Raw genomic sequence first — 22,603 nt, 5'->3', positions numbered from 1 at the left:
ACCACTGCTACTGCCCGATTCTCAAGACCCTCCTCCTCCTCAGCAGGTCTTACCCTGCCTTGTGAGCACTGTGATTTTATAGACCTCAGCCACAGCCAGGAGAAAGCAGGAGTTTTCACATTCCAACCTGGTCCCCAAGGCAAGACCAGGATAATCTAAACAGACCCAAGCCTTACTTTGTACTTTGTGGTTACCAGCAAGATAGCACAAATTGTACAGGTACAACTGGTGCACTCAGTGTGAGGACATGAAGAGTCCTGGGGCCAGCTTGTAGGCATAAAAGCTACCAAACAATTTTATCTGAAAGATGGTATTAGCCTCAGAGGGATTTAGATCTGTATTTGTATCACAACACTGTCACTACTGTTTCCCTGTTGCTCAGTGATCTACTCTTTCTAAACCTCAGTTATATCCTTTATAAGATGACTTAATAAATACCTCTTGTTTGACTAAATTGAAGACTGGTATGGATAATTATGGTGTCTGAAAATAGGAGGGCACTTGTGGTAGTTTAGGGTTTTCCAAGGTGAAACAATACAATACAGGACACTTAATTATAAGATTATTTTATAATAGTTACCCCAAGAGTCAAACACAAAAAAAGTGCAGGAAATCTGTCCATACACTAAAGACCAAAGAATCCAGCAATGCCCTCCACAAATACAGATGGAGGCCTAGAGTCCACTACAATGTCTCATGTAGGCCCATTTCATGGATCTGCACCAGGAAGACCCAAAGGTTAGTGGTCTATGCCAGTGGGGTGAAGGATTTGTTCTAGAAGGCTGAGGGATCTGCACTGGATCCAGGAAGCAATGCTTAAGGGAAGAACCAGAGCTCCCCTCAAAAGTACCATGGCCATTCTCAGCAATAGTGAGGTTCTGAGCTCCTCTGAGGATGAGAACAGTTGAGTTCTCATCAGGAAAGCCAATACGACAAGCTTCTTCAGGAGGCTGAGCAGTGCAGCCTCTTCCTTTGGATCCAGGAAGTGACGCTCAAGGTGAGGACCTGAACTGAACCATAGTCATTCTCAGCAACAGTCAGGTCCCAAACTCCTTTGATGATGAGAACAGCCGAGTCCATCAGAAAAGCCAGAATGACAAGGTCCTCCAGCAAAAGCTACAGCTTCCAAAAGCTCCCTAGCAGCTTTCTCTCCAGTTCTGCCTCTTCTGCTAGCACCAATCCTCAGGCAAGCCTCCCACGCCCAGGACTACACTGGTTCAATTCAGTTGGGCATTACAAGTTTACTTCCAGGTGTCAATCTACCACAACACTTAAGAATTGCTAAGAAATATTTTTATAGGTGCAATATAGGTGAGTGATTAGTATAGAAATACTATTGGGAACCATTATCCACACAATCCTGTCAAATTCTAAAGTTTTGTTGTAAGTTTTATTGTCTCCATGCATTATTTTATTTTTCCATATCCAAATGACTTATTTTATTAATATCTAATACAAGTTTCTTTATCTGCATCTGTGACATACATGTATGATAAATCCGTCGAGTGCCAATAGGATTGAACAGTTTCTTGCAACTACTGCTTTACATCTACAAAGACAAACATCTGAACTGGTGATGGCTTCCTATCTTAAAAGCAACTTAACTGGTATTCTCTGAAGAAAAAAAACTTCCATAAATTATTTAACTTGATTCCAATAAAATAAGGTTTCTGCAAATGTGAAAAGAGAAAATCCTGTTATTTCTTTGTTGATATGATGGTTTAAAAGCCATGAGGTTTTTTTTTTTTTTTTGTTTTTCTATACAAAAAAAAAAAGAATTTATACAATTCTGACAGGTAAACTACTAAAAGATATAATCAGCTGCCTTTTCATCAGGAAAACAAAAATTATTTCACTATGTTTATCTTCTGAATTGATTAGTAACCCCAAGTGATTTTCACATTGGGAGGCAAATTACTAGCAGTAAGTTCATCACATTTAGATCTTTCTTGAACAGGAACACTGTAGAAATCAAGAACATCTCTGACGCTGCGCATCTGAGAAAGCCTGGAGTTAGGTACTGCGTGGCCCAAGTCATCAGCTAACTGTGCCAAGAGACTGAACTTCATACGGCATTCTTCTAGGGAGATGTCTTGCCAATTACTGGGAAGAGATGAACCAAAAATTTAATATGAGATTCCAAACGACTCAGAAGATCTTCGGGTGGCATATAGGCTCGACTTTGTAAAGGTGGACAAACCAGAATAGGTTCTTTTTTCACTTCTTCAGTCTTAACCACCACTGTTTCTTTCTCTTTTCTGAATTGAGACCAAAACTCTCTACGTGCCTCCCCTGCGACCAGCCACAGCCAACACTTTCCTGCAAGGCCAGGTACAAACAGCGCTGCCATATTCAAAGAGGCATTATTTTTTAACAGTGAGAGCCAAATACAGGGAGAAGGGACATGAGGCTTAAAAAATCATTTATACTTTTATTTATTTTAATAATAGAAACCATAATGATATAAAAACCATAAGGACTTTCAGAGCCAATCTTTAAGATTCAAACAACTGTCAAGCTATTTCATTTCTTCCATATGATCGAAGTCCATATTATAATGACTTTAGTGAAATAGGGAAATAAGATTTTAAAAAATGCACAGAGGGGCTGGTGAGATGGCTCAGTGGTCTAAAGCACCTACTTAGAACAAGCTAAGCAAAGCACAGGGACCGCGGTTCAATCCCCAGCACCACATGCCAGCCAGCCCCACCCCCTGGTGGGCTGAGCTGGCCACACACACACACACACACACACACACACAATAAATAAATAAAATTTTTAAGAAATGCACAGAAACCACCAACACTGAGCTAAGTGACCTTCTCAGAATTATAGCTGTTCTAAAAAATAAAAAGCAAAACTGGATTATCTCTAGAATAAGGGATAAATTCAAATAGTCAAGTCTATGTCATGTCAAAATGATCAATTTTTCCAACATTTCTACTGGTTTCCAAGGTTAAATGATGTTTAAAACTCAAAAATGTGAGCATCGCAGTATACATCTGTAATCTCAGCACTCTGGGAGAGAAGGGAAAGCAGGAGGATTACAAGTGTGAGCCCAGCATGGGCAGTTTAGCAACTTAGCAAGACCTTATGTCAAAATAAAAAAGGGTGGGCAATGTAGCTCAGTGTGAAGGCCTTGAAGTCAGTCCCAGCACCACAAAAAAAAGTAGGAGTTTGGGGAAGTCTATGCCTCACAGGACGGTTGTAAAGACACATGAGTTAGGATGCCTATTAAGTGCCCAAAAAAGAAAAAGAAAGAAAAGAAAAGAAAAGCTACCCAGTCTACAGAAGCATAAAATGAATGCTTCATAAAACACATCTGGCTGGTTTCTAATTTGGGCTGTCATTTCATAAATTGTTTTATCAATCTGTGTAATGACTGAAAATCTTTATCTTACTCCCAATTAACGACATGTTGCCTCTAGACCACCTATTAAACTGTCACAGTTTGGGTGGAAAAAGCAATGGTTCATATCTTTGTGTATCTAAGGTGTTATTTAATCTTATTGCCCTTAGTAAGATTCCTAAATGGTTTTGGTTCTTTGTTTGGTTAGACTTTGTTGTTACTTGCAGCTTCTTATAGGAATAACTCATATCAAAAACTGTGTAGCTGAATTTAAAATAAATGCCTCACAGCATTGCATTATTACGTGTTTTCTCAAATAATGTATTTGCTAAATTGTCCACATTGGGAAATATAATTATCCTACATACTGAGCAAGGGTTCTACCTTAGGTTTTTGTTTGTTTCCATATTTTGTTTTTGGCTTTTGTCTTTGGTTTGGGTTTGGGTTTTTTAAGACAGGGTCTTGCTATGCAGTTCAGACTGGCCTTGAACTCATATAGTCAAGGCTGGCCTTGAACTGAGGCAATCCGCCTGCCTCAGTCTCCCAGGTGCTGAGATTTCAGGCCTGTGCTCCATGCTCAGCTATGGGTTTTATGTTTGATGGTAAATAAAATGGTAGAACTTTAGAGCTAATTTCAAGAAAAATTGCAGAAAGGATTCTTTATTATATATTAATAAGTATCTCTTTTATTGGAAGGTGCCTTACTGTTAATAATAAACCTGCTACCTAGGAGAAGGTTAAATTGAGACAATGATATGATTTGGAACTGTCGCAAAAGTCTAGGTTTATAATAATAATAAAAAAATTTTACTGTGGTCCTAACCTGCTTCTTTACCTGTAGATACCAAATGGCTGAAACATTTGGCAGGTAAGTCCTGAGGGAAAGAATGGTAAACATTTAACTGAGGGTCCAGCCAAACAGCTCAGCAGATTAAAGCACCTGCAAGCAGGTTCAGGGGACTAGGGGTTTGATTCCCAGGCCGGCTGCCGGCCCCACCCCTAGGGCATGCTGAGACAGCAATTGAGACTAGGCATGGTGACACACACCTGTAATCTCAGCTCTTGGGTGGTTGTAAATAGGCGGATCACTACAAATCTGATCTAGTAGTGAGACCCTGAACACCCTGTAGACCCTTCCCTAAAATATAAAAAAAAGAAAAAACATTTAACTGAATTGTCAAGTGGCTTTCCCTAGAGTTTACATAACCATCAGGGGAGAAGTTTTATTTGTTATTATCATGTATTTGTATAAGTGGCCATGAGTCAATGGTAAATAAGGAGAACTTAAGATGAAATGTTCAGTTGTGCTGAAACCACAGGTATTTCAGCCTAGGACTCTTCTTTTGACCCAAGGAAAGTTAGCATTGTTTACTGTTGATATCTAAAGAAATAAATCATTCTTCTGGATGCCTTCCCAGCAGGCTTTATGATAGTACCAGGCCACATAACCATAAAAATGCTACAATTGCAGGTAATTTCCACAACCTTCTGTTTTTACTTTTAGGCACAGAGTGATAACTTTATGTTAGGCAATTTTTATTAAAATTTTCTACATCTTTTAATAAAAATGATACTGAACTAACATTTGTTAGATGTTTCCTGGGTGGCAGATGTCGTCTCCTAAGCCCCTCCATAGGACACAATTCAAACTTCATAACAACATTGTGAAATGGGAATTATCATTACCCCATTTTCCAAATAGGACACTGAGGCTTGGGAAGATTAAGCACACACAGCTTAATCTATGTTATTATGTGAGCTGGAATCCATAGTAAGTCTTAAATTGAGCACAGCAGTACACACCTATAAATACTAGATACTAAATACTTCAGGGGCCAAGGCAAGAAGGTGAGTCTTAGGCCAGCCTCAACAACTGAGGTGAGACCTTGTGTCCAAAATAAAATAAAAATGACTGCGGATGAGGTCAGTGCTAGTATCTGCCTAGCATGTGTGAGGCTCTAGGCTCAATCCCCAGAGAGGAAGGAAGAAAAGGAGGGAGGGAGGGAATTAGCCCATGATTTCTCAACTTTATTATACTCCAGTTCTTCTGACCTTTAACCTCCTTACATCATGGAGCAACAGAATTGTGCTAAAAGATGGAGACCTCCTAAAGTACGTGGAGTAATTAAGGCAAGTGTGGAACTTAGATGCGGTGCCAAAAACATTAGTAGCAAATGCAATACCAAGTAAGTTAGACTTAAACTGGGTGTGGTGGTGCACACCGGGAATCCCAGCGCTCAGGGCAGGAGGATCGTTGAGAGTTCAAGACCAGCCTGGGGTACAAAGTGAGCTCAAGGCCAGCCTGAACTACATAGTAAGACCCTGTCTCAAAAATATTTTTTTTAAATAGAGAAAAATTAAATTTCATTATCATTAAATAGAAGACCACAGTAAGAAAGTATATGACAATGTCCCAAATGGAACAAAAATTTCAAAACACATTATCTGTGAAAGGTCTACTATCCAGCATATATGAAGAATTCTTACATCTCGATAATAAAAAGTTAGCACATCTAAAAATGAACAAAAGTCTTGAAGGGTTTTACTTTACCAAAGGAGATAAAATGAGTGTAAAGGAGTACTAAAATGCAGTATAGGGCCAGCCAAATAACTCAGTGGATTAAAGCACCTGCTTAATTAAGCAGATGTAGGGGCTGGGGGTTCAATCCCCAGGCCTACCATGCCAGCCCCATCCCTGGGGTGTGCTGAGACGGCATTGAGACTGGGCATGGTTGTACATGCCTGTAATCCTAGAACTTGGGAGGCTGTAAACAGGCAGGTCACTACAAGTCCAATCCAGTAGTGAGACTCTATAGACCCTGTAGACCCTGTACTAAATGCAAAAATAAATAAATAAAAATAAAATGCATTATTACACTAAAAATGATTAATTATTTATAAAATAAAAATTTAAACACAATGAGGTGTCACTTCACATCCACTAGAAGATCTATGTGTAAAGGACAAACAATAATGTTTGTGAGCATGTAGAGAAACTGGAGCCTTCAGACACTGTTGATGGGATGTAAAATGGTACTAGAGCCTTGGAAAGACAGACTGGAAGTTTCTCAAAACAAAAACATCAGATCTGCAGCTTTCTTCAGCACTGTGATTCGTAAGTGTGTTCCCAAGAGCAGTGAAAACATGTCCATGCAGAAGCACGTCCCGGTTATTCGTCAGTTATGCCTCTTAGGGAAACCTTGTCAAGTAAAACACTTCTACGAGATAGTCAGCAATATTATTTATAATAATCAAAAAGTGGAAACAGCTCATCTACTAATGAATGAATAAATAAAATGCAGAAAATCCCTAAACTGGAATATTATTTGGCCACCAGAAAGAAGGAAGCACTGTTATGTGCTATAACAGATGGAAGAAGCCAGTCATGAAGCACCACTTGATTTCATTGGCATAAAGTGTGCAGATTAGGTAAATCTGAGGACAGGAAGTGCATCAGTAGTGCTGAGGGGCTGGGGACCGAAGGGAGACAGAGCACAGGATTTGGGGCTCGTGGTATTTTGTATTAGGGAAGGAGGTCATGAAAATGTTCTGGAATTAGACAGTAGTAGTCACTGCACGACTGTATTCAGTGGTATGAAAATCACTAAATTATATAATTTTTCGTGGTGAAACTTATGGTATATGAATTAATCTCAATAAAGCTATTTCTTAAAAAGCTAATGACAGGGGCTGGCGAGATGGCTCCATGGTCTAAAGCACCTACTTGGAACAAGCTTGGCAAAGCACAGGGACTGTGGTTCGATCCCCCAGCACCACATGCCAGCCAGCCCCGCCCCCTGGCGGACTGAGCCGGCCACACACACACAATAAATAAATAAATGTTTAAAAAAAAAAAAAAAAGCTAATGACAGGTTCTTTAAAGGTACTCCTTTTTTGAAGTTTATATTCTGTAAAACAAAATGCATACTTTTCCATACCTAATGAATTGGCTTCATGCTTTTCAAAAGTGTTGATGCTTTTTTTCTTAAAACCAGACCTTCTAATCAATATATGTATTTGACATTTAAGTTGCCAAAGCCAGTTCTCTTTCATCTTCTCACTGAAATTGTACAGGGTCAGGATGGGAATGTCTGAAGAGACATACTGTGAGGAAAGGGATTGTGTCAGGTGAGGGTCTCCAAGGTGGTCTCCAAGACCACCCCAGACCCAGAAGCACTCGGTAGTCTCAAGGAGCTCAACATACAGTTGGTCTCCTGGCTACGACTTACTGCAGTGACAGGGTGCACACTGTGCCAAGAACGGCTCCTAAGTGTGGGCAGATCCATGCACGGCCTCCTTATGCTTCTCCCTCCCATGAAGAGAGGCAGAGAGCTCACGGTGGCCCCAGCCCAGGAATGCAGCAGCATGTATGTCATGCTCTGTCCAGGGAAGCCCATTCATAATCAGGACTCAGTATTTTCATCAGAAGTTGGTTATGAAGGTGCCCTCTGCCTACACACGCAAAAATTTCAAACTCCCCCAAGGAAGCAGTTCAGCACAAATGATATTCTTTTCATAGTTATTGGCAAGATGAGCCAAGCTTCTTCTTCTTTTTTTTTTTTTTTTTTTTTTTGGTGGAACCAGGAATTGAACTCAGGCCCTTGCGCTTGCCAGGGAAGCGCTTATTCCACTGAGCCATCTCCCCTGCCCCAAGCTTCTTATTTAGGGAACAACAATCACGCTCTGAAAATCCAAGTTTCCCTGTCAGCTAAAGATCAATCTTACTAACAGTCCTTTCCAAGAACAGCAACCTCTGACCTGTCATAACTCTTTTCAGCTCAGGAGTTAAAAAAAAAACAAAGATGTTCAAACCTCTGTCCATCAGCCATGTGCATTGTAACTCACCTATAATCCCAGCACTCAGGAAGCTGAGACAAAAGGATCATCACAAATTTGAGGCCCTCCTGAACTTCAGAGCTTTATCAAAAACAAAGCAAATAACAACAATCCACCACTTATTGAAAACAGATCTGTAGCAGAAAAAAAAAAAAAAAAAAAAAAAGACCAAAACACTCTTTGGAATAGGCGTAGCAGGACCTCAGGGCCAAAAGTACATTCCTGGGCTTGGTTCCAAAGTCAGAAGTCTGCTGAGAGCCACATCCCTGGTAAGATAGACTCCAAGGAATAGTGGAGGCTGCTCAGCTGCTGATTGCTGTAAATGGTAGGGGCAATCATGAAGCGAGTCTGTCTCAAGCACAAAAGACTTCTGTTCTTTAGCCTCACAGGTAAAAATAAATGTGTGGGGGCCTAGGTCCAGCCAAATAGCTCAGTGGATTAAAGCACCACGCAGGGGCCAGAGGTTCGATGCCCAGGCCTGCCATGCCAGCCTTGCCCAGGGGCACACTGAGACAGTGGCTGAGACTGGGCATAGTGGTGTGCACCTGTAATTGCAGAACTTGGGAGGCTGAAAACAGGAGGACCACTACAAGTCCAATCTGTGTAGTGAGACCCTGTAGACCCTGTAGTAAATATAAAAATAAATAAATAAATGTGTGGTGCTTCCTAAAGTTAGGATATCATTTAAAGCAGGTGTGAAAGGAAGGACAGATTAATTAGAGCGCCTCTTACCTTTGCACCAAACATTGAAAAAGGAATCTTCACAAACACACAAATACTGAAGTGAATGAAGAGCAGAACTCATGACACAGCCTTGCAATCCTGGGTGGCCTGGCTATTGTGACTGGTCCAGTTCAGAATGACCATCCTACCTCTTTTGGAAATGAGTAATGACAGCAGATCAACTGCAGTGTATTGGAAACATAAGGAAAATTTCTTTTTTTCCCAAAACAATAAACTTCTTTTACATAAGAGCTGTTTAACTCTTGACAAGCTAATTACAAAATGCTTAATTATAGCACAGGACTCAAAATCCAAACAAGAACATAGTTAAGAACCCAGATATTTTAGCTTTTTGGCCTTTTCCTTATTTCTTTCCTTCTTCTTTTTCCCTTCTCTATGGTTGCCCATCAGCTTTCTCCATTCCTTCTTTCCCTTTTCATTAAGACACCTCCCCCAAATAATTATAAACTGACTATAATTTCAAAAGATTCAAGTAACTGAGAAAATCAGTTTCTTTTACAATTTTATTTCTCTGGTTTACCAAATGTACATGTACTTGCAACTTCCAATTAACAGGTGGATTTTAAAACTAACTTTAGAAATTATTAGAGATCTTGAAAGTCAAATTCTTTTTGATGTGAAAATATATACAGTAAATTCTAATTTAGCAGCAAGATGGAAACATTACATAGTCTGAAAATTTACAAGGTTCTGCCTTAATATGGGTTTTTTTTTTTCACCTGGGGAAGGTCTACTTCCCCCAAATCAGAGTTGGAAGTCCAGACAGTTGGCTCCACTGCTGTGGAAGAAACATTCCAGGTAGAGACGAGGAGCTAACATTTAAGCTTAACCTCAGTGAAGAGTCCAGTTATCTTCAACTGCAAACTAAGTCAACTTGGAAATAAGGCACAAGAGCTGAATCATTAACAAGCCAAGAGAGGGAGAGATAGCTCAGGGGACTAAGCTCCCCCTTTGGCAAGTGCAGGGACCAGGGTTCGATCCACAGTTCCACATGCCGTGCCAGCCCACTAGGGCATGCTGAGCCAGTGACTGAGTCCAGGCTTTCTGGGGCACACCTTTAATCCCAGTGCTGGGGAGGCTGAAGACAGGAGGATCCCCTATGAGTCCAAGCTGCATGTGAGAACGTGTACCAAATACATAAAATAAAAAAGCCAAGCCAATCTCCAAATTAACAATCTCCCACCCCAGCTGCCTGTCATCAAGCAGGTATTTAAGGCCAAAATAGAAGTTCTTTTTGGAAAGCTGAAAAAAATGTTTCTTTAAAATTGTAAAGAGGTTCATTCGATAGCAGAGAGCAAGAGTCTCATTTAGAATGCTCAATGTAAGTCACACGTGGATAAGGCCCTCCTGAATCATCCTAGGTACCATGTGACAGTCATGACTTCGTGCACGCCCAGATGGGAGCATCTGAGCACAGGAGGTGACGTTCATCTCTATGTCAGTTGTTGAAGGATGGAGGAAGCAAACTGCACAGGTCAGTTGGAGAGAGGAGGGCATGACAGCCAGACCAGGTATTTAAAGACTTGTCATGTGGTAGAACAAACCTATGCACACTGAAGGGCTAAATCTAGACCAAGAAAATAGACAGAGGTGAGAGTCCAGTCATAATAAAGGAGAATGCTGAACAACCAAAACTGGCCATGAATGGACTAGGCTGTCTTGAGCAGCAGTGAGTTCCCCATGGCCAGAGGTGTTCAAGCCTTTGATGAATTTATGCAACATCTGAATTCCTAATTAGATGCATATTCTGGAGTGAATAAATCATCTTGGTTCCATTCCCCCATTCAATTTAGATTCTGATGGGATGATTTTAGCTTTATAGAAGAGACTTGAATATACCTCTAATGGGACTGATGAAGTGTTCCTTAATCCTAAGAAACTATAATTTCCTAAAATAAAAGCCCTGGGCTCTTCCACACTTGGAGTAGCCCACACAGGTTTCTGCATTTTTTGTTTGTTTCTTTCCTTACCAAGGGTGACCCAGCCAACTTAACAATGCTTAACTATGAAACAGCCTAAAAGGCTAGTTTACTTAGAGAGTCTTTGAGTATTATTACCAGACACCATCCAAGGAGGTTCCCAAAGTGAGAAGAAGTCCAATTTTACTGACCCTCATCACAGAAAAAAGAATTTTGGGGAAGCATTAGTAAGAGGCATAAAGAGGCTTATTGAGCAGAAATTTTAAAATTCACATTCAAAGAAATAGTTTGAGCCTTCAAGAGAGAGGCCCATTATTTCCTGGAATTGGGAATATTTATACTTCTCTTGTGTGGTAGAAAACACAGGAAAAGGTGGGCCACCCACCCCCCAAAGAGTACTGGCCCATTTTACAGGTATAAGCCCATGTGTTTTGTTTGGTTCCTAAGATGGAAAGTTTAAGTGTTTTTTGAAGCTTCTCAACCCATTTCTGTTAGGTTCCTGCTCTTTATTTTTTTAAGTGAGCCAATACATGGACTTACTGTGTTCTCGAGGAATTCTGGGTACCATGGGCCTGGAAGGAAAAGAGCCTAAGTTAGCCAAGGGAATGACAGTAGGAATAGCCTTGGGGAACTTTGGTCCCAAAAGTTTTAGTATTCTTAAAAGTACAATGTTTAGTTATGATTTTCTAGTCCCTTTTCAACATATCTTTATTTCTTCTATTCTGCCTTGAAGTCACTAAAATTGTAATTACAAGTCACCAGAATACAATAATGAGCAAGACTCAAGCCATTTTTTAAAAAGTGAGCTAAATAAAATATCTTTGGTCACAGCTATGTATATTTTATGATTAGAAGATAGTTTTTCTTCAAAAAAGTTGAATATATATACGTAGGAAATAAGGCTGAATAAGAACTATATGAAAAAGGGTTTTAACATATGGTTAACCTTCAGCCTCAGAATTTAGTATATAATGTACAAAACTGGTTAAATATGATCTGTTCTTGCCTATTAATTATAATCAGTGAAGTTCATTTTCTAATGACTTTCCTAATCAGCGCAAGATGAGATCGCTTTACCTCAATCTGAATTTAATAACCATGGTCTCAAACTGAACTCGCAGATGAGTTGGAACCGTGGCCTCTTGGAACTGAGAGGCCTCTGAGAAGCTGCCTGGCTTGCCAGGGAGCTGCGAGGGAAGCATTGGGGAAATTCCACAGGCAGGTGGCACTAAGCCTCTCAGCATGGCTCCAGGCAATACAATCCCCACACACGCCTTCATGGAAAATTAACTCGTATGCATAAACACTCATTTGTTTCTCTTTTAAGCTATTTTTAATTCCTGGGACTAATAAAATCTATTTCCAAACCAAGTAGAATAAAAAAATAAGCCCATGCTTTATGTTAATCCTCCAATGAGAAATAACAAAGAAATAATGAATGCCTGAATGGAATCATGGGAGCGTACAACTACCCCCTATAATTTTAGAGTTCTAAAAGCAATGAACAACCTAAGGGGGAAATACAAATCTGAAAATCCAGTCAGGATTCTCAAAAGTAGCAGATTAAGGTCTGGAAAGAGTGCATTCTGACATTTAATAAATTATTAAGTGGGAATGTTTGAAAAAATGTGGAAAATTTGGAAAGTCATTAACTGGCACAACTAAATCCTACAGGACTTATTCAGTATGTAGAATTGTTAAAGACTGATAGGTGCACTGAGGCACGATGGGAAAGAAGAACCCATTGCAAGAAGATGTGAGATACTATGTCCACATCAATGGGAGACCAACCTGTACACACGGCACCATAGGTCAGGTGAGAAGTCTCACTTCATTGTCACAACCACTATTACTTTTTTCCTTTTTGCACTGAAAAAAACAAAGTGAAGCTCAGAGAGTTTTAGTAAGTTACCCAAGGTCGTGCAACTCATACGTGGTAGGTTAGAGATTTAAATCCAGCCTGCAGAAACTGCTAGCTCTTGACCACTTATGGTAAAGAACTGCCAAGTTTACTTGTGACTATGATACAGAGGTAGGATGATGTAGGGATGTTGGAAAGGAAGCAGAGTAAGCTTGTAGGAGAATCTGGTTATGGAGCTATACATGGTCCAGGTGGACAAAACATAACTTCCTCCTGACCCAGTCATAACATGGTCAAGGACCACCATAGCTATAGAAAACAGCAGGGGCCAGGGAAATGGCTCAGTGCTCAGTGGAATAAGCGCTTCCCTGGCAAGCGCAAGGGCCTGAGTTCAATCCCTGGTTTTGCCAAAAAAAAAAAAAAAAGAGTCATTGGGCTAGGGAGATGGCTCAGTGGAATAAGTGCTTCCCTGGCAAGCACAAAGGCCTGAGTTCAATCCCTGGTTCCGCAAAAAAAAGAAAGAAAGAAAGAAAACAGCAAAATCCTGGGTCCTTGCCTACTGCTCATTAAAAGCACAACTTACGTTTTCTTCTGGGACAGAGACTTAAAAGCCATTTTTACTGTAAACCTTGACTCTTCACTAGGGCTTACAGATGCCCAATAGTTCGATAAAAACAAAACAAACATTGACCAATCTTTATTACCTTAAAACTTTGAGTCAAATGCCTTCTCAGCTTCTGTATGGGCATATTAATCATTTAGGCAGCATCCATCTAAAAATTGCCAAATGAGGCTACTTGGTCATGAATTTATGTAGCCTCCTACCTTGAAGACTGAGAAAGCCATTGTGAAGAATTTGCTGTGACATTCAAGTATGCTTGGAAATCAGTAGCCATTGCCCTGAAACTGTGATTACTTGGATTCCAGGAATGGAAGACTACCTCAGAAGATAATCCCTAAGGGCATCCTTTTGCTGTAAGGATTACTGAGCTATGACACCAGGTCCAAGATAATGACCAACCAGATCCCACCATTCATACTTGGAAGCTGGTTTCCCATCTTTCAAGGTGGGTTAATCTGAGCCCCTGAATCAGACAGAGTCCCTTCCAGCTGCATAAACTGTAGATCATTCCTACTTTCTAATTTTTTTATTCTTTCAGGAACCAGGGCTTGAACTCAGGCCCTTGAGCTTGCCAGGGAAGCGCTTATTCCACTGAGCCATCTCCCCGGCCCCCGTACTTTCTAATTTTTTAATGAAATTTTTTTCTGTAAATTTGTGACTTAGTTTTAATTTCCATTAATTACTAGTAAAGCAAAAACTTGAGCTGGCCAGCCACACCTAAACCCTGTTTTCTTATAATAAATGGGATTTCTTCAAGTAAGTGGGATTGATAAGATTATCTCAAAAATTCCTGAAGCTCTTTTCATCACTTTGGAATTTGCTTCTTATGACACCATTAGGAGCATATTGTGGAAAAAGAGCAAGCTTCGAACAATAACACTATTGAATTACTGTGTCACAAGAGTGAGTGGTTTACCTTTTCAGAGCCTTGGTTTGTTTACTTATTGGTGCAGTGAGACAATTCTCCCAAAGTCATTGTGAGGATTAAATGATCTAGACTAGGTTCAGTATGTGGCCCAAAGAATGTAACCAGTGGCTTTACTCTCCCCACCATTTCTTCATCTTCTTTTCCTTCTCCTTCTCTGTGTTACTTTTTGCTGTGCTAGAGATCAAAACCAGGACTTCACCTCACACATTCTTGGAAAGCACTAGGTGCTATGTGGCTAGTTCCTTTTTCTTTCATTGTATATCATCTCAGTTCTTGAATTTAGCTACATTTACTGAACCAAGATCATTTTATGGCTGGCTGCGCATTATTAAAATACCCTCTGGGGACAGATAGAAAGTAAAATACAGAATTTTCAAGGAAATAAAATTCATTTTTTACAATCTGGAATGTCTAATTTGGTATGCAGCTACTTATGCTTCTCTACGTTCTTCTGATTACATAACTGAACTAACTTCTTAAACAGCCACATGACAAAACTATGAATCAAGAAATGAAGATATATACAATTACTATACATGAATATATATATTAAAATGTACAAATCTTAAGTGCATCCTAGGTGAATTTTACATATGCTCATACCCAAGTAATTAATCACCACTCAAACCAACATTTAGAACATTTCCAGATCTTCTAAAAGCCTCCAGCCCATTTTCAGTCTGCGAGGCAACCACTGCCCACCCTTTCAAATGGAGCAGATAGCAAATATGGAAAATAATAAACAAGTAAAAGAATCATGAAACTCATTGTCTTGTGCTTTCCAGAATATGCCATGTTTTATTTTATTAAAGAGGTTTCTTACTAAAAGTTTAGTAGCTATTAGATACCCAAGCACTGAGGAATTAACTCCCTGAGTGATTAAACTGAAATTCACAGCTGGAGTTTAGTTTAAATTCTTACTGTAAAGGCTGAGTATATTTGTATAAAATTCCCTGAGGAGACACTTATGATTTGTACATTTTAATAGGTACAAGTTAAATTGCAATTTAAATAAACTAGCTGTCTTGGTTACTTTTCACTTGTTGCTGGGACAAAATGCCCCACACCCAAAGTTATGGAAGGAAAAGTTTATTTAAGCTCACAGATAGTAGAGGTTTCAGTCCCTACGCAGCTGGCTCCAAGACAGTGGCACGTGGAAGAGGGCAGTTCATGGCAGCGGAAAACAGCAAAATATCAAGAATAAATGGGAGGAGTAGCGGTAATAGTGGCAACAGAGAGCAAGTCCCTTTCCCTTACATTGCCTTCAGGGACTTCTCCAGGCTGCATGTAGCACTCACATCCATAATCCCAGCAGTACTTGGGAGGACACCTAGACACAAACCAGTACACAAGCCTTAAATGTCTACCCAGATTTGGTGTGTGTGTGTGTGTGTGTGTGTGTGTGTGTGTATTCTCATTTGGTAAAGGAACAAAAGGAAGAAACTAAGACACTGTGGCAGAGGTCTTTGTAAATAAAACTCCACTTTAGTGAAGCAGAGTACAGGGAAAGAGCCTAGATAGGAAGGGGCCCAAACCAGATAAAGGCCCCAAGAATGTACCCCCACAGCTCACCTACTGCACCTCCTACCAGCGCAGGCAGCGATGGCCTCATCCATGGCTTCACCCTTTCCTGAGGTCAGGGCCCTCAGACTGCAGTCCCCTGTGTAGTATCTTCTCACCCATCCAGTTCATAATTAAGTCTCTCTGGTATACTATTGTGGATTTGTACAACATTTTCTTAAAACTCTGAGGCCAAAGGATGCTATAATACTAAGCATTTCCAACGTCTGGTCCTACACTCTGGTAAGTGCCTTAACAGAGTTTATTCAATATTTGTTGAGGTGGAATAATTTATGAATTTTTAATTTGATTTTCTGACTACTATTAAAAATTAAGTTCAACATCTGATTTTAATTAGTCTATGTTTTTAACATACACTGTGCTTTCATCTAGTGCATTTTTAAAAATAGAGACAGGGCTGGGGAGATATTTCAGTAGAATAAGTGCTTGCCTGGCAAGTGCAAGGTCTTGAGTTCAATCTCCAGTACCACACACACAAAAGGAATAAATGCAAAGTGCACAGCCCTGTAGCAGGAGGGCAAGCTGACATGCCAAGCCCTGGAAGAGAGCATTTCCTCAGGTGAATGTATTTCAACAATTAGTCTGTCACGAACATTTTTAAAAATTTTGCAATTAGCTCATAGGACACTTCTCTGCAAAATGGTGCCCCCCCCCCATTTCTATATGCCGTCTGTGTACAAGCAAAAGAAAGTGATAGTGCTGGGACCATGAGGCCTAGTGTCCTGTTTAAGGGTCAGCAGTTGTGCAACTTCCACGCTGTATTCCATTTATAGATTCACATTCCAGGACAAAGCACAGAACGTGGACAGAGCTCAGGTCTCCTGACTCCCAGCACAGCACCAAAGTCCTGTGGATGTCAGAAGTGGGTGGCTTGTGTGTGGCTCAAAATAGAACGCAAAGGACCTCACATTCATCACTGTCCACTTGCCATCATTTGGTGCCATAATGTTATTTATTGCCAAGTGTCTGGATATAAAATGAAAGCACAATAGTTTTAATTAAGGCTATGTGTATGCATTTTGGTACATATCTGCTTAATAAAATTTCTCCCCTACAGGACTACAAACTCCCTTACTGCGAGCATGTGTTTATTTGGTTTTATAGCTCCATCACCTAGAATATGGCCTTACAAACAAAAGACATCAGAAAAAAAAAAAAAGAACTGTGAAGGGAGAAAGGGAGGGAAAGAGGGTGTAATGAAAGGTCTGTTCATAATATTCATCCAATAAGTAAGTCTGGGGCTACTCAAAAGAAAGAGAAACTTTTTATCTGCCTGAAAAATCTTTCGTTATTCCCTTATTTGTTATTCTTTCTTGGCTAATTTATTTTGGGGAACCAATTTCTTTTAATGAATACTGCTACATAGAAAAAAAAAAAAAAAAAAAAGGAATGAGGCTGCGGAGCTAGATCAACGGTCTAAGTGCCTACCGGGCAAGCGCAAGCACCCAGGTTCGATCCCCAGTACCATATACTGGGCCTGCCCGGAGCACTGAGCCAGCTACTGAAACTGGCCATGGTGGTGCAAGCCTGTAATCCCAGTGCTGGGGAGGCTGAGACAGGAGAATCACTATGAGTCTGAGCTGTATAATGAAACCTTGTACCAAACAAATAAATAAATAATTTTAAAAGATAAAAAAATGCTGAGAATTATTTAAAAGTGAAATAAAATTATAAAACCAGCTGAAGATAGAATAAGCAATACAAAGTATGCAGCATAAGTGATGGGGGAGGGCGGGCTGGTGAGATGGCTCAGTGGTCTAAAGCACCTACTTAGAACAAGCTTAGCAAAGCACAAGGGACCGCGGTTCAGTCCCCCAGCACCACATGCCAGCCAGCCCTGCTCCCTGGTGGGCTGAGCTGGCCACACACACACACACACACACACATAAATAAATAAATTTTTTAAAAAAATAAGTGATAGAGGGAAACTTATTTCTCTTTCCCATCTTGCAAGATGGTGGGTGAAAAAACTGAGAAGCCAGACACTAAAGAGAAGAAACCCGAAGCCAAGAAGGCTTCTGCCAGTGGCACTGGTAAAAAGTGTAAGGTGCAGGCAAAAATAGTCCAAGAAGGGGCAGCCCCACTGCAGTCGAAATCCTGTCCTGGTTAGAGGAATTGGTAGATACTCCCGATCTGCCATGTATTCCAGAAAGGCTTTGTACGAGAGAAAGTACACAGCTGCTAAATCAAAGGCTGAGAAGAAAAAGAAAGAGAAAGTTCCTGCTATGACTGAACCGGTCGGTGGGGACAAGAATGGAGGTACCTGGGTTGTTAAGCTTTGAAAAATGCCTAGATACTGCCCTACTGAAGATGTGCCCTGAAAGCTCTTGAGCCATGGCAAGAAACCCCTCCATCAGCATGTGAGGAAACTTCGAGCTGGCATCACTCCTGGCACCATCCTGAGCATCCTCACTGGGCATCACAGAGGCAAGAGAGTGGTCTTCCTGAAGCTGCTGGCCAGTGGCTTGCTCCTTGTGACTAGGCCACTTAGCCTTAGTCATGTTCTCCTATGAGAACACACCAGAAATTTGTCATTGCCACCTCTACAAAAACTGATATCAGCAAAGTGAAAATCTCCAGACACCTCACTGATGTTTACTTCAAGAAGAAGAAGAAGCTGCAGGAAACCCAGACACCAGGAGAGTGAGATCTTTGACACCAAGAAAGAGAGATACGAGGTTTCAGAACACCACAAGGGGGATCAGAAAGTGGTGGACTCATAGATTTTAGCAAAAATCAAAGCTGTTCTTCAGCTTCTGGGCTACCTGTGATCTATTTTTGCTCTGACAAATGGAACTTATCTTCATAAATTAGTGTTCTAAATTTCTTACTAAGAACCTAATTAAATAACTGATACATAAAAAAGTGATTAAAAAATACGTACCATGTGGAAATTCCTTTAATGACTTAACTGCTTGAGAATTGCAATGCACAAACTACACTATCAAAATATTTTACTGAGAAGAAAGCAGAATGTCAAATCACGGCCGGCCAAAAGAGAAAAGCCAGGCCTGAAACTGATGGTGTGATCCTCACTTCCCAAAGCAAGGAAAGGAAGAGGCTGTGAGAGTGTTTCTCTAAGAAAAAGAAAAAAAAATGAAAGATTCCATAACTCTAAGCTGTCGCCTGTGGATTATAAACAGTGACTCTTGGACAAGCATCAGAGCTGGGCCATCTGGGAGTCACGTGACTGCTCTATCTCTGTCTGTTTGGGGCACTGGATTCTACTCCAAGTGACAAGCAATCTGATTGTGAAGTTTTCTTTTTACAGATTAGAGGGGAGATTTTCTACTGTATTTCTTTTTCACTCATTCCCCACCCTGACCCCATAAGAGGGGGCAAAAGACCAGTATTGTTCGTATAAGAATCTCTCAGGTCAATTAAGAGTTCCACAGAAGCATGGCTGAGAATCAGTGACTAGAAACAACCACCTAGTGATTCATCCACTCAACAAATATTTACTGGTATGAGCATGACAGGCCTTGTTTGTGGGAAAACTCCATTCTTGAGGGACAGAACAGATATAAGCACATGAACAGGAAAGTTAGCATCTGTATGAGGCAATAGTCTTCTACCAGCCTTCTCCTCTCTCCCTATACTACAAGCCCAGGAAGAAGGGCGATGGGCTTCGTGCTGTTCCTACAGTAGGTGGAGCCCATGCCACCTCAGGCTCTCACACAGTTCTTCTGCTGGCTGGCATCTCTGCACCTAGCCCTTCACGGGGCTTATTCCTGCCCCTCCTTGAGTAAGCTGAGCTACCACCTTTCAGAGAGAATTCCCTGATCATACTGTACAAAACAGACACCCTCTCCTTTCTGTTTTATTTTCTTTGTCTCATATCCATTGAATCTTGCACTCCTGTACAGTAGCTCTGGGACTGTTACTGAGACCCTTGCCCCACACCAAGATCCAAGGATGATCAAGGGCTTTACATAAAATAGAGCAGTGTCTGCACAGAACCCACAGATACCCTCTGGGATACATCAAATCAATATTAGACTCCATAAGACATAATACTATGTAAATTCTGTGTAAGTCATTGTTATACTGTATTTTTTAAGGAATAATGATGAGAAAAATAGCTGTACATGTTCAAGATGGATGCAGATACCATAGGTCCAATTACATATTTGGAGCACATTTGATTGCACCTGAGGATATAGGATATATAGATGAAGAGAGCTGATAGCATTTTTCAAATTTTTGGTTTCTCCCACTGTATTATGGGAAGCATAACAAAATGGATTTTACCTGCTTTGCTCACTCTTCCATCTCATGCATTTAGAACACTGCTGTTAGAAGAATCCATTTGCCCACATGCCCAGGGACAAAGTCCACATACAGAGGGTCCAATCTATTGTCTGCATGATAGCAGCTAGTCTGCAAAGATGGCCTGCAGTGAACCGCATCTCCTGGCATTTACATCCTCTGCAGTTCTCTCAGCTAGAATCTGGGCTGGCCCTGTGAGGAATACAATGCAGCACAGGTGAAAGCACATGTCCTCTATTGCTATCGCATAGAGACTGTTACGGTTTTTCTCTAGATGTACCTGCAAAGCCTCATGCACTCATGGGGCAGACTTCTAGAGTTTTTGATTAACTCATGATCCACTGGGATTATGGATGATCCAAGGCTGGGATTATGGGTTTGAGTGCTGCTGAGATTGTGGGTATGAGTGTTACACCCAGCTTGAGGTAGAGAGTCTGAATGTAACATAAGAGAGACTGAGAGACAGACTTCCTCTCTGCTGCCACTGTTGCCGCTGCTACTCCCTTTGCTCTCTTGCTGTTGCCCTCTGTCATGTGCCACTCTGCCTTAGACCCAGCGGAGTATGGACCAAAACCTCCAGCAACTATGAGCTAAACAAATCTTTCCTTCCTTCATTTTGAGTGTCAGGTATTTTGTTCCAGCAACAAGAGAAGGGTACTTAAGACAGAAACTCGGATTTCACCTTGACCTTGTAGAACATATGGTCTGAAGGAAGCCTCTCAATAGATAAAAATGTCCAATGGGATGAAGACCACAGCACTGTAAGGAAGCCGTTACCCCTGTGCGGTGCCTCATTGAGAGGCTCAGCCCCAGGTTTTCCAGGCACCTCATCTGAAGCACCAGACTTAGCTGTGAAAGTGCCACCTTGCTTATCCAGCTCACGTGCATTCAAATGTGCCAACTCTGAGCTCTTTCTGAAGGCAACCGCTTAACAGACGGCAAGTGATGGCCAACTTAGCCCCATCAATTCTCAGAACCATAAAAAAGTCTTATATTTGAAGCCACTAACTTTTAAGCAGGTAATTATGCAGAACAGAAAAATGCAAAATACAGCCCCCCAAGTTAGTTTAAATTCAGACATTTCTTTCACTCATGAGCATTATACTTGCACCTGGAGACCCTTATTGTGCTTTACCCCAACATACTGTCCTATGAAGCATTTGTCACTGCCATTAACAAATTGCATTTTGTATTCTGCCCTCTCCTACAATCCAACACGTTCCAGGTCTCCATCCTCTTGGGAATGCTGTAATTCTGAAACCACTAAACTCAGTGACACTTAAATTCTCCCCTGAAAAACTATACGGATTTGTTTATTAAGCTTTGTTTAGTATGTGGGAGCCGACATTTTCCCCTTCCCCCTAAGAAACTAAGACAGCACAAATATTTGAAAATAATTCAACAGGTGTGGTTGTGCACATCTGTATTCCGAGCACTGAGAGGAGGCAGAGGGATCGATGTGAGTTCAAGGCCAGCCTGCACTACACAGTGAGATCCTGCCTCAAAAACAAGCACACAGACACACACATGCATGCACGCACACACACACGCGCGCGCACGTACAAAATCACAGGTGGAAGAATCCTCACAAAAGCAGGAAAGACCACATTGCAGTGGTGGAGAAAGGCAGCTCTGAGGTCAGAAGACCTAATTCCATGTGCGGAGTGTCCCCTTCGTGGACTCCCCAAAACTCATGTGGAAGCCGCAGTACTGAGTGACCTCAGAGTCCTTCTCCCTTCACAGGTTGTAATCTATAACATGGACCAGAAAGAAAATAGACACAAATTTTAAACCTTTGGAGTAGACTCTAATGTAGCGCCATTTATTACAAAGAGTGCTGAATGGGAAGGGTCTTTAAATTGCTCCCTTCTCACCCAGATTTACATTCCTGTTTCCCCACTGTCCTGGAGCCCTGACCATGAGTGCTAGCCATCTTGCCTTCTTCTCACAGGACAGGGCTATGCTTGAAGACAATCAAGAGTATTTCAGATGTCTAAATATGTGCTGTCACTTGGCTTGGGGAATAATACCATTTAAAATCACTGTTGATTTTTTTAAAAGTCTGGTTTCAAAACAAGTCTTCAGGGGGCCTGCCCCTTAGCTCAGTTCTTTAAGTGGCTGCTTCAACAAAGCAGTCAGGCTCAGGTTGCTGTGGTTCGATCCCCACAACACAAGCCAGCCAGTCATGCCTTGAAGGCATTCGGAGCAAAAAAATAAAAACAACAACAACAAAAAAAGTCTTCATTTTAGGAGATTCCAGAGCCTTCCATCAATTTCCATTCCAATATTTAATGGGTATATGTATTAAGTCCTTCATATTTGACATAAATCATTCATCAGTGCTATCTGTCCAAGTAGTTTCTCAACTTTCATTCTTATGTTTTTCTTTAAAATCCCTATAATTAAGCTCTTCAGTGTCATTTTACTTGTAGATTTTTCTTTTTCATTTATTTATTTATTTATTTATTTATTTATTTATTTGTAGAACTGGGGA

At 40.8% G+C, this 22,603-nt stretch overlaps 1 pseudogene; it reads right to left on the bottom strand.

Moving 5' to 3' along the window:
• Positions 1-1,877: 1,877 nt before the first annotated feature.
• On the bottom strand, positions 1,878-2,354 carry LOC101581134 (annotated as a pseudogene).
• Between the last annotated feature and the right edge of the window lie 20,249 nt (positions 2,355-22,603).

Source organism: Octodon degus, unplaced genomic scaffold (assembly GCF_000260255.1).
Source record: "Octodon degus isolate 3935 unplaced genomic scaffold, OctDeg1.0 scaffold00040, whole genome shotgun sequence".
NCBI classification, from domain to species: domain Eukaryota; kingdom Metazoa; phylum Chordata; class Mammalia; order Rodentia; family Octodontidae; genus Octodon; species Octodon degus.
This window is presented reverse-complemented; position numbering and strand designations above follow the sequence as displayed.